At 41.5% G+C, this 13097-nt stretch overlaps 2 long non-coding RNA genes across 3 annotated transcripts in view; one reads left to right on the forward strand and one right to left on the reverse strand.

Annotated features, from left to right (window-relative positions):
* Positions 1-13097, reverse strand: part of LOC147755872 (uncharacterized) — a 74328-nt gene that overhangs the window by 34836 nt on the left and 26395 nt on the right. The window lies entirely within an intron of this gene.
* On the forward strand, positions 8706-12430 carry LOC111250039 (uncharacterized). Of its 2 annotated transcripts, none has more exons than XR_002673176.2 (3): positions 8706-10359; positions 11915-12048; positions 12196-12430. It is a non-coding gene; the product is annotated as an uncharacterized LOC111250039 (long non-coding RNA). The 2 variants fall into 2 exon arrangements; XR_015326480.1 differs by lacking the exon at positions 8706-10359 and adding an exon at positions 10748-11087.

Below are 13097 nucleotides of genomic sequence, written 5' to 3' on the forward strand. Positions count from 1 at the left end.
TCGCCTATACGAGACTCCTCTTAGTGTCAAACTGGATAACATACTTAAGTGAATCACGAATTCGTACATTTTCGAGACGAAATAGGACGAGCCAACGGTACTCAGAAATAGGTTCGAGGCGTCGATCTGCTGTGTAGGTGGGCAAGCGACACGTAAGGAAAGAACATAACACCGAGTCACGTCATCCGTGCCCTATCCGGAGACGGTGTATCCTACTGAGAAATTAGTGAAAGGATTTCAGAAAATCTAATTTTCACTGCCTTTGCTGTTGCGTTCGTGTTCGTGTTAACAGAATGGTACTGGTATTTGTACCAGGGTAAATTTCTGGGGTTTTCTCCAGCGAAGTTTTCCCAGAGCCGGTAACACTAACTGCTCGGAAAATGAATAAACACAACATAATAGCTAATAGAAGTTGTTCGCAGACACAAAAAATTATTGACACAGACATATTATACGATAGTTCGATCTCCGTTTTGGCAAGCAGGAGAAAGAAAGAGTTAGCAATTTTGACACGCATTACCTCTAAGAGGTGTGAAAGGTAAGTACGCACATGCGGTGCCAAGTAACTTGAGTACGTGCCTATGAGTTCAACGGAAGTTAATTTCGCTCAGTAGACTGCTTACCTTTCACTCAAAAAGGTGACGCATACATTTTATAAATTCTAGCCGTCTTCTGTAGTTGCGTGCATTTCTATGCGTGGAGCCGTTTTGTAAACGTTTGACAGTTATATGGATCGTTCGACGCGGACAGACTCTTTGACTGGATCTTTTACCTTATATTTCAACTGCCACATTGCTGTCCTAACGTACTTTCAGGTCAGGGTTTTTCAAAATAAAAAGCCTATAAGTATATCCAGATAATTCACATTTATACAATACGATTCGAACTGACAAGGAAACTTCGAAAAAATTTATATCAAAGGCTTACCGTTTCGACATATCTACTAACAGGTGTTTTTTTTTAATATGATTTATACACACATCGAACAATGTACGGTTAAACCGAAAACTGCGTTCAGCATTAATGTCCACACCGCAATTTACCTTTTTAAATTTTATCGAAAAACATCAAAACTATTTTGAGCATAACTTATCCATTCTATTAAGTTTTACTTCTATCGTGAAAAGCGCTCAAGTTTAAACATTAAAATTTCAAAGTTGTTTTTACCAACAGTCTAAATAACTCCTTTGTGTTACCGGCCGACCTTCAATGTGCAAAAAAGTACACACTTTTTTACAAAACCCACGATAAAAATGAACTTCCTTAGTTTCGTTGCTAAATAAGGTCTCGTGAGCTCTTAGACTGAATCAGGGAATCTCACGAATACCACAGTTAACCAGAACGGGGTATAAAGCATAGTTCGCAAGATGCTTTCCTCTCTCGAGCGATGAGACGTCTCGAGAACGTTTGCGGACCATCCAAGTTCGCTAGCGCCGAGTTCATCTTGGCGGTGGGGGCGCAACAGTGGCTGTATTTAATTACCACTAAGGAATTCTGCCTCATTTCGCCAGAGAAGGCTAGTGGCAAGGAATTATACGGCTTATAATTTATAAGCGTTGTGGGCAAATCTGAGGGGCTCTATGTAGGAAACTGGTCGGCTAAAAGCGCTTACGACAACTGTGGGGTGTCGACTAGCAGTGATATTGTAAAGGAACTCAAGTGGGGATCTAGAAAGTGCTCAGTTTACCACCCGACTTAACTCAGACTACACATCTATTGTAGACGCTGAGCTGTCGCTCTGGCAGTCGTGTTTTTACTCAAAGATGGCGGTTTTACGGAAGCACAAGTTACAATTTTACCGCTAGTACTTCACAGCGAAACTACTGACGAAACATAAGATATTCGTTTGTACGGATCTGTTTACTGCAGACCTAACGTGTATTTCTGCAAACAATGAAACACAAAATTGTAGCATTACAGACTTGCTAGTAAGATCTATTGAGCGTGGTAGTTGACGACGGGGTGTCGCCTTCACGAGGGCTTTGTGCTAAAATGATAATTTTTTGGCATTGGCAAAGTCCCAGAGGAAAATCTTTCGAATTTGCATTGATTGGTTATTGTTTTAATGAAGCATCATGGAATATTTACAAGTCGATGGCTGGGAACGAATACCAACTATTTATTTCTAGTCGTAAAGCTTCGACTATATATGTAAAGGTGTCTTTTCTAAAAAGGTCGTCTCAAATCATACAAATGAAAAACGAAGTGACCCACAACGTCATCGCGTCAGCTGCCTATTGCGACGTCGTTTTTAGAAGCTCTCTTCAAACATGGCTAGTATGTTTCAACATGGTTTTGCCTCTTATAGCTTTTTTTTTTTATGAAACGCTTCCGGAAAGCTAGTAACTCCGAAAAAACTAGAACATGTCAGGGCATATGGGCAATTCATCCCAATCTATTATTTGCTATAAGTGTAAATCGTGTAAGTCTCAAGACATAACACTACGAACAGGCACTGTTGATCCCTAATTTTCCCATGAGAATTTTTCCAATGCTTGTTAATAGATATGATCTTTTTGTATTATCTTTAACAACGATATTCAAATCGGTCAATAGCATATCTGTAATTGGATTTGTGATTGATCCATTCATCGACACAATTTGGTATAGAACTAATGCATTTTCGGCACAATATTTATTGGGGTTGTTTTTTACCGTCTCGTTCGCACGTGTCCGAAGAACATTATCAGAAGTTATTAATTGTTTTTTTTCTCAAACGAATATATGCATTCAGGCTTCAGATGCTGAGGGCGCTTTCTCCCATAGTTCATTTAGCTGCATTTATACGGAGAGGATACTGAAGACAGTAATCTGAGCACACGAGGAAGTGTGGAAGCGACAAAGCTCACCCATCGATTAGCCCGGCTAACTGCTACCGCGATAAATGTGCGAAGAGTATGAAGCGAGCGTAAACCGAAGTATCTCGATACATCTCAATTGGAATAAATTGACAATGATTGTCCCTGGATCAGAAATGTCATGTCCTAAAATAAAAGCAACTCGAGGTCTGCGCATACCTGGTACCTGTCTACGAAACCTTACCTGCCTCCGCTCGTTAAGCGCATCTTGTACGGCTTATAGCGCTCGTGGTCTGCGAAAACTGACGGCCAGTTAGTTGGCATCGATGGCGTGAAAACCTGCGAGACACACTCTAACTTCTCCACAAAACAGGAGGCGACGAAAGGTCCCTAGAGTTACTCAGACGACAAAGCTGCTTGGAGGAAAGCTACCCGTCTTCAATTTGCAGAAAGTCGGAACGAGCCGTTGGATTTTTACCGCTGGAAGAGGCCCTCGTAAGGCCCTGCCACTGCCGCCAAAGTACCAGACGTCCTCACTGTCATCAGGCCTTTCCCTATTTGCTATGCGAACGTCTGTCCAAGACGACGCAAGTCATTGGTCCCGGAAAGTGTACGCGAATGAACTCTCCTGAGAGACTTCTGCCATTAGAAGCACAAACAGTGAACGAAAGTCGAGAAGAAAACAGAAGAAAGACAGCGATCGAATGGAGCGCTCCATTTATTCTGTTTCCGTAAAAGCTTTGCCTTTTTGCTGTAGATGTGCGTGCCGCATACTGTTTTTTACGTAAACTCACTGCTATTCGCAATAATGAGGCATTGTTTCTAAGATCGGCTGCGTACGGCGGGATAGCTCAACTTTTGATTATAATTACCAAAAGTTGAGCTATCCCGCCGTAACTTTATTTATTATAACTTTTTTTAGTAAACTCCGTATCGATTGATTATTATTTTATTATCGTTATAATAATTTACTAACTATATTAGTCAGTGTCCATCGTATTATTTTATGCGTCTGTGCGAAATTCAGAGTACGTGATTCCCTAAGGCTTTTTTTTTACCCTCATCTTTTACGTGATACAGCTACTGCTTTAAAGATAATGCACAGTGAAGACCTGAGCGTAAGCCTAACAGAGTTAAAATTACCAATCTTGCATTTATGGACGTACTGTTTTCAATAGCTGCGCGGTCATCAATGTATCAATGAACATTTTCTTAATGATTAAACTTAATAGAGTCACGTACGTCTACTTCATCAAGCTCTGCTCTACAGCGAACCTGGTTAGCACGTAATCTATTAAACAGTTACCTTAACAACAAAAGCCGCTAATAAAAGATAAGCAAATGCGGATAATTACATAATCGTAGATAGACAACACATCCCAATCAGCCTGACATTTGTACTTTGGAAACGCATCGTACGCGCCATGTCCTCCTCTACATTTCGAGTTTTACGTCCGTTCTGTCACCCTTAGGCACTCATTTCACCAGACGGACGGCTGGCTCTCACCGCGAAACGAAGTCTATCTATACCCGGTTTCGAACCTACTCCACAACGTGTTCCTAAGATTTCCAGACAAATACGTTGCCCGCTAAGGTATTACGGGTACCTTACCATTCGGATGTCATCCTTTTCACAACCAAAAGTCATTGGCTTTGTTCGAGCTACTGTGAGTACACGGTGCTGACCTATAACAAAGACTCGTGTAAAACGCGCGCTGAGGCTTGCGAACGAAAGCAAATCCGCTTTCTTTCGCAAGCTTCTCTTTACAAGAACGGTCAATGCATGAGAGGGTTTACGTAACAGCTAATTACCCGACAAACCTTAACGCAGTCCCTCGGACCAATCGAACTCCTGATAGTATTTCGGCAGGCTCCGTGAGGCGGAGGCGGAGGCGTTGGAGCTAGAGATTATATCAAGGATCGTCACAGACGTCGACATACAGCGTAAGTGCACTGATTAAAGATACATTAACGATATTAAACACCACACTTCTAAATGAGATGGTTTTTTTTGCGAAAACTGAAGCATATTTGTTTAAAGATAAATCCACGTGTGTTCCAAGAACGCGTATGGCTCGCCAATGAGTATAATTAGGTATATGTTCTTATCAGACGGACCCTAATCACACGGAACGACCTTCAAATACATATTGACATACGGTTCGCACTTATTGCAATTCGTAAGGCTAATCCCATCATTGAATTGTTTGTTATATATTTTTATGGGTTTTAGTAAAAATTTCAGCGGATTTGAAATGTCTGAGCCGATACAACAATGTAACCCAATCTTACAGGACTTCTTTAGGGATTTGTTCTCCCACAAAAGCCAAATATAATAGGCATCTGGTACTTCTTATGGTATAAGTCGTAAAGTCGAAACATTTGAGAGTTTACGGTAAGTAGTGCTTTAATGGGGCCACAACTTACGCGTACGCCCTGCGGCATTAGCGTATTCAAATGTTTCCAGAGCCTGTTATAATATTTTTCGATTAGCGCTGGCCTATAAGGTTATATCAGAGAACAGATAACATATAGCCTAGTTGACGAAAATACAACTGTACAATGATAGCATTATTGCAGGTATCAAAACGGCTTTACTTCCACAACGAAAATACCTGGTATGCCATGATACCATTACATTTCCATACAATCGTATCCACACCCTTCGCAACGATGACGAAGACATCAGCAACAGCACCTGAAATGGTCATCGCCTACACTAGTCTTTGAAGCCGACAGCCAAACACGAAGTTACGGACGGAGCAGGCCGACCGGCTCCCTCCAAGCCCGCCTGGAAGGCGACCAATCGGCCGAAGAGCCTTAGCCTATTAATATAATTAACTACACAATATATACTCACATGGACACACATACGCAACTACTAGGATTAGCTTTTTCGTGTCCTGGGGCAGCAAATGACTTTCTCTTGAAGTCTTCTCAACAGCTATTTTGCCCCTTTCTGTTTCTCTGTCTGCCTTAGAAATTATATGTCTGACAGACGAAAGGCCGTGCCAAACAAATGTTTTTATGCGATGTGATACTCCGCGGCGCCGGCCTCTGCGACGTCCTTTTGCTTCGTTTTGTTTTTCTGGGACATTTGTCTTCATCGATGGCTATGGCCCATAGTACCCATGCCAGGGGGACGCCGACGAACACCGAAACATTCGCAGGGTTCAGGGAAAACTATAAGGGTTCGGGGAGGGCTAATGATAAAGAGAAAAGTGCGCCTGTATGTAGCAGACCTGCAGCGCCTTTCGGCTCGCGATAGCAATAGAAAGCTACCGATAGAGCAAAAAGACTCATATTGGTACATAAACTGTAGATAAGACAGGCTTGTCTGAATTAGTGAACCAGCTGCGCATATTGTTTTGCTCGAAGTTAGATCAATAGGATATAGGAACAGATTATGAGAAATATACTTATATTGATGTAATAGAGCAAACGATGCTGAAAGAAAAAAAAGTGTATACATAGTGCTTATGTTTAACGTAACGTTGTGCCAACGGGGGCCAAACGATTACAGTCGTCAGCTGAGCGGGTTGGTTTCACTGGCATTACCCCAAAAAGAAAATTATTCACTTTGCGACAAATTGTATGACATAAGATATGTGACCTTCGAGAACTCATACGAATAGTTTCAAAGTATCATAGTAAGATTAAAACTTAAAAAAAAAAATATTCATACGCCAAATATACCATACCAGTGCTATTTACTCACGAAATATTGTGCTCTCTCTATAATGGCCTTCTTGCTTTAACTAAGTTATACTGCAGGACAAGCCAATAACAACAAGGTTATGTTTTAAGGCTATGAGAACTTGCATTGCTGCAATACCTCCATTTTATACAGCAGTTGAAACTCTAAATTAAGCCCTTTTTTTTTACTCTTTCCGGTTTGGTATGTGTTCCCTAATGTATATTCTATGTAAACACGCATTCACTGGTTTCCTAGTGTACGACACTTAGCAAGCGCCGTCATCGCGAATATCTACATGTAGTATATTTTTTGCACCCAGTGAAAAGCAGCTTCTCGTCCGCCTTTTCAAAGTTGTACGGCGGCGGCGGCTGTCATCAAGGTCTGAGTTGCTGACAGAATTTTATTATCGAATCGTGCCGGGGCAGCGTATGTCTCGTCGTTCCGCTATGAAGGAGCAGTCCGTCGCTTTCCGGGGTCGCTTCCGTAAAGCCTCAGCCTTATTTAAGGTTGTTTATTTACTTTTAGTTAGTACTTTCAAGTCTCTTTGCTCCGACTGCTACTATTGTTGTTTATATAGAACCGCGACAAATTTTGAGAATGGTGTTATGACACTGCATACCTTATTAGAAGCGACGAGCTGGCTGGCGACAGGGGCTCGGAGACATGGATTTTAAGTAGCTATGTAAATCCTGCGGGAACCGGCCGTGATGGTGGTCCTTTTACGTAAACTGTTTGTATACATTTTAATAGTGTGAAGTCCTAGTATAGGCACGAGGACGCGTAGGGGAATAGGCCGCCTCGACAAGATACAGATGAATGTTTCGGCTTTCAGTTAGCATCCGTCTCCTTTCGTGAACTACAGTGCCAATGGAAGTGTTTGAATTTATAAGAACGCGTTGCGAGTATTATACACCTAAGTGGAAGTATTGTAATATTCCAGAGCAAATGCAATCGAGAATGAAATGGCCTCGTCTCTCGGGCCGGTGTGCTATAGGGACACAGTGTACAGAATCAGTATAAATGGAAAATTATATTGAAAGGAACGGTGCGACGGTTTCCGAGAATTGAGAAATAACACCTGGGTGTTGAACCTGTTTTTCAACATACATGGTACACCTAAAGAAAATTTCGGTAACAACGGCTATACTATAGAATTTAGTTCCTCTGAATTTTGTAAAAATGCTGGTTGAATAAGAATAAAGTTAATCAAAATCTACATGATAAATGTTAGTAACAAATTGAAGTTAGAGTACTTATCTCTATTTATAATGATAAGGGACGGTGAAAAGTGGTCCTGACACATAGAACTGCAGGATTATTTATCAACCGGATAATGGGACGCATCCTCAGTTCACAGCTGAAAATCGAACTCCAGGGCCAATGTTACCATTGTCTGTACTGTGTACAAATACGATGTGCAATTCTACATATATAACGTCTACAACAATTATGATTGTATGATAGCCTATGGCCTTTTTGGCGTTTTGATGGCCTATGGCCTAGTAGAGTAAACGTTATATCTAGTATCTTTAGCATACTCTCAAACGGTTCATTCACGAGCAGAAACACATTATCTCAATTAATAAGACAGAGGCCGCGTCATCATTGTAGGTGATTCAAGGCAAAAAGTGCCTTACTGACCGGCCTGAACATAATAATAACGTTTCACATACACGACCTAATTGCCGGAAGAAAAATATTGCGTACGTAATTTAATACGCTTTGCTATGTCTTTATGCTGGTTGACCCAGGAGACAAATGGGCGTTCGTTGAATTTTGTTACCACCTGGCCCGATGTTACGCTTGTGGCCGTGTTTATCCAGCGTTTGCTATTCATGTATGGCATTATTAGCATTTACCAGCTTCGAGCTCGTAACGCAACTTCCAACGCTTTTTATCGCTGTATATGTTCGTCGAGTACGTTAAGGCCACGTCACAATAAGGCCATAAGTTTGAGTTACGCGGACGTCCTATAGTCGCATAAAAGCGAACACATAGATCAAACGAATGGATCCCAAAAGAAATCGAGGGTCGCTGGAAAGTTTGCACCTCACACCTCGTTGCTGAGTGATAAATACAACAGTGACAAAGAAACAGTGTTTGTACTCGTCCTACTTGTCATTGCCACAAATCAGAATGGTCTACGTGTCGCGGAGCGTCTAACAGCGCACGACCTAATTGATTCAAATATACACACATAACAGAGACCGAGCCGAGTAAACAAGTAACTTGCCAAGTAACAGGCTGTAATAACAAACCATAGGGTGATGCGTTTAGCTACAACCAAAACCAGCTATAATACTCATGACGATCACTAAGTAATAGTCGAAATATAATAAAACAGTACAGGCGGCCAACACAGCCAACCTGGCAACAAACGAGGATTAGAGGGTAAAAGATTGAAACAACGAAGTAGAGCAAAGAGTGTTAAAGTAGAGCAAAACTGTATATTGAGATGACTCATGTTGACTTCAACATTTCTATTTCGACATTTCATGATATTGTACAGTATAGAGGAGAAGATCTATAAAGTGTTGTTATTTAATGAAATAGAAGATTTTCTCTATTCTACCACAATGTAGTCTAACAGACGATGAAAGATAATTGTCGATGAAGAAGCTAAATTTCAGTTAATGATTCGTACGAAGGTTAAAGGATAACCTAATTATTCCCATTATTCTTCTTCGTTGCGTATCTCAAGTATTTTCAGATGCCTTTCTCCATACTTTTAACCAGTCAGAGAAATTAGCAATCTGCCCGACCCACTCTATAGTGTGGTGACGATCGACCCAGACCCGAAGTGACTAGAGTGTGAAACAATCATATAGCATTATATTTAGTCGAACAACAACTATTGCTGCAACATTTACAAGAGGTCGCAATTGTGACTGCAGGCTTTGTGACCATGTCGCCTAACGTAAAGACTTAAGATTTCAGAGAAAACAACGCAACAGCGCAACCTTTGCGCGTTCGTTCCGCGTTGTTTGGCCATCTTTTTTTTTTTCTCTTACGAGGTATCCTTTGAAGTGCCTGCCACTAGTGCTTTCCCGAACATATCATACGTCATCGCCGTTAACCAACCTGGCAATGACTTACGCGATACCTGCCATTTGTGACAGCTGTCGGACCGCCATAGTGGAAGACCGAACGCAAACACCCGAACACATTGTGGCTGTAATTCCGTCGAAGTAACGGACAAGCTGAACGGTTAAACATTATTGATTGAAAATCACGCTAATGCATAGTCAATCGAGACTGGGCGCAGCTCGCTAGCTCAAAGCTACGAAACTATACTTCTTTGCTTTGAAGAAATCTGACAAATAAAGTCAAGTCTAGCACCGTTTTTTTCTCTTTATACCAACGAAACATTTCACAGTTGGAGCAGTGGAAACTCGTCACTACGCAACCGACATCCGCGGCAATCAAATTTAGCGCCACACACTTTGAAAGCTGCCCATTTCTGGTCGTTGCATCGATAGCTTCAACACCCTGCCGAACGAAACCGCCGTCAGCAGTGGGTAAAACAACTCGTGCCCCACGTATAATGTAACTACTGTGTCGCGATAGCCGCAGAGCCGCAGAACTGGCAGTATATATGTTAACGGATGAACCCCGCAATAACAGCAGCTACTCTCAGGTTTTAGCCGAACATAGATACACTTCCTTTCGTGTTGGAAATCAGCCGTCTGATGCAATAAAACCGGACGTAAATCTTCAAACCGTCAGTGACATTTTAATGGACGGTCAAGTCGAAATGTTGCCTCTCTCGCACCACTGATACATCGAAAAGGGAGATCTCGTCGTCAGAAGTCTCCACATCGACAGGATTTGCAGAAGATTCTCCAGTTTGATTAGGTGATTCAGGTTAGGTCACAGTTACGCAATTTAACTCCTAATTAATCTCTGTTCCTTTGAGTAACGTGTACACCCTTTCATAATAGGGATCGCCGATGGAACTTTGTTGCACACCTATAAAATCGAGTCGTGAATTGTAAAAGGTCGCTCATACAAATGTGAACTTTCTGTTTAAGTTTCATCTCATGAAGTTAAAATTGAAGCCCGAAGCTGGTACTTTGTTAAAGACGCACCTTAATTCAACTTATACTTAACGTATGTAAGAGTAACAGTGAGACTAGGTGTAGTATGATTTTCGGCAGAGAAACGTCGCTATTTTCGTTCTATTAAGTCGAGCTGATAAAGTTCAATCTGTATCAAAAAATAATCCTTCAATTCTACATATGTGCCTGCGAACGCATCGTTATTGTGTAAGAAGCAATAGTTAAAATCGCGTGGATCTACAAAACGGTATATCTACGTTGTTCGCATTTTGTCCTGTTTTATGAAAATAGGCCAATCGGATTGGCGCTAAATCCTGAAGTCAATCGTAGATAACCTCCCTTCGTCACGGAGCTTTGTTGTCTTGGCATTGGGCTTATTGAACCGTGCGTCTACTAAACTCCATGACTATATAATGGCTCATTGAGAACTAACTTCAAAATGCTGTGATTTTTGCGTGCGGAACTGTCCTTAAGCGGCACCATTGCATCGGACGGCAGATGCTTGCCTTCTGAATACAAGCCGGTGATCAAAAGGTATTTTCAAAAGGTCGAACAGTAAGCAGGTCTGGTAACGGTAGCAGATATATAAAAGTTTTCAATCCATACTCTCCATGCGTTGGTATATCTGCTGGCACAGGAATTAACATTTGCTTTGGCACAAGTCAGCCAACTACCACGCCCTTTTCAATATAGAGCCTAAGTCGAGAAACCAGCATTTTCAACCCAGAGCAGCGAACTTGCCGCTTGTGAAAGTCGAACTAAATCTCAGCAAAAGAAACAACTGAAAATTCAGACATGATATAAAATCAAAGTCACTGATAATAGTATTAGTTGCTATCGTAAGACTAAAAAAGCTTCTACCTTTCGAGTTTTCTGTCCGATATCGCCATTGAACAGGCAGATAGACAAACAGAGAGATGGCTGGATGGCCCCTGCCAGCATAAAACAATCCATCTGTCTGTCTACGCTCGGGTTCGAACCTAGACCATAACGCGTCCTTTAGAGCCCAAAAATATCGAAATGCTGCCCGCACACAAACTGAACACACAGGTCCTAATTCGTCGAACAGAGCGTAAATTGTGATCGCCGGGTATTTGCAGAAGTACCAACAGCATAATAGTATTTACTAGTTCTATTTAATATCCGGCGGAAAATCGTTCAGGATTATTATACTGATCTTTCAATACAATTCTATCATATTCCAGTAGCATACTTTTCTGTGAATATAACTTCATTGATGCGTCCATTATTATTCCGCTTTGTATTCTCTTATACCCGCAACTTTTTTACGCGGATACCAGATATCAACAATGGGGAGATCTTTAAGGGTGAATTACATTTTTGGATTTTTTCTCCCATAGGCGATCGAGACGACGGCGACAATCAGAGACTGACTGCTCCGAGCTGCAGGTTTGGCCCTGTATGTGTCAGGCCTCGAGCACAAGCTTTGCGTCTCTCCGTTTTTCGTAGGCAGATAGGCCAGCAAGGAAGCATCGTAGGCACTTTTGCTTTTTTTTTTGTGTGACAATATCGGCATGAAGTTCATTACTACCGACATCCTGTCTTTATTCGTGCTAAAAAAGCGGGCAGATTCACAAATAGCGGACTTCAGAAATAATGACTGTCTTCTTGCGTTCTGCAGGATTCGATCCTTCATATCACCGGGCTGTTTCTAAGAGATCGAGACATCTGCATTTCCCCCGTGGCGATTCATTACTACAATTATCTATTGCGTAATACATCAATAGCTTTGCCATGGTTAGTCGCGCTTTTGTGCGAGACTGGCGTCACCCGCTAATTGCCGTCCGTCATTGGTAGCTTGGATTGGCCACATCTAACTATTGTTGCATTCTTCGGTATTGGTAAACGATTTCTGTTTCGCAACTAACCCTTTGTGCCTACTGGGTGTTGGCGGTGCCCCTACGCTCAGGGGCTTTCGCTGGTCGGTACCCTCCGCCTCTTTTCTCGTCGCTCAATATCGTTTCCCGAAAATATAAGAACGTAAGTAAGTTTAAGAATAGCGACGGTGACAGTAGCAACGGCGGAAGGGTCGATAGGACAACTTCTCAATTGGTCTTTTCATCAATTTCGTTTACTGTTTAGCCGTCTATCTAACAAACTATGGCAACTAGTCAGTAGCATAAAGCTACGATTTTCTCTGACATGACCGGAAAGTCTGTTGATGTTATCGAATAGTGAAAATTACTACTGCGTTTGGGTTTTTTTCTACTGATACTTCTTACGATTTTCTTTAGTGATATAAAGTTTTATCTATAACATAATACGTATTTATTTATGGTTTTGTTCAAAATGTGATAGTGAGTGCTCATTTATCTGTTACGTTATTGTAAATAGATTCTGCTACGATAATAATCCTATATTTTGGTAGGCTTTTTGTCCTTTAATATTCGCTATGCAGCGTACGATAGAAATCGACGTAACTGGCCTTGGCGATGTCATCATTTTATCAGCTGGGTCTACATTTGCTGTAAAGGTTAATTTTGTATTTTCAGTAATATAGGTATATGCCGTATTACAGAACAC

The sequence above is a fragment of the Varroa destructor genome, unplaced genomic scaffold (genome assembly GCF_002443255.2).
Source record: "Varroa destructor unplaced genomic scaffold, Vdes_3.0 BEIS01000004.1, whole genome shotgun sequence".
In the NCBI taxonomy this organism is placed as follows: domain Eukaryota; kingdom Metazoa; phylum Arthropoda; class Arachnida; order Mesostigmata; family Varroidae; genus Varroa; species Varroa destructor.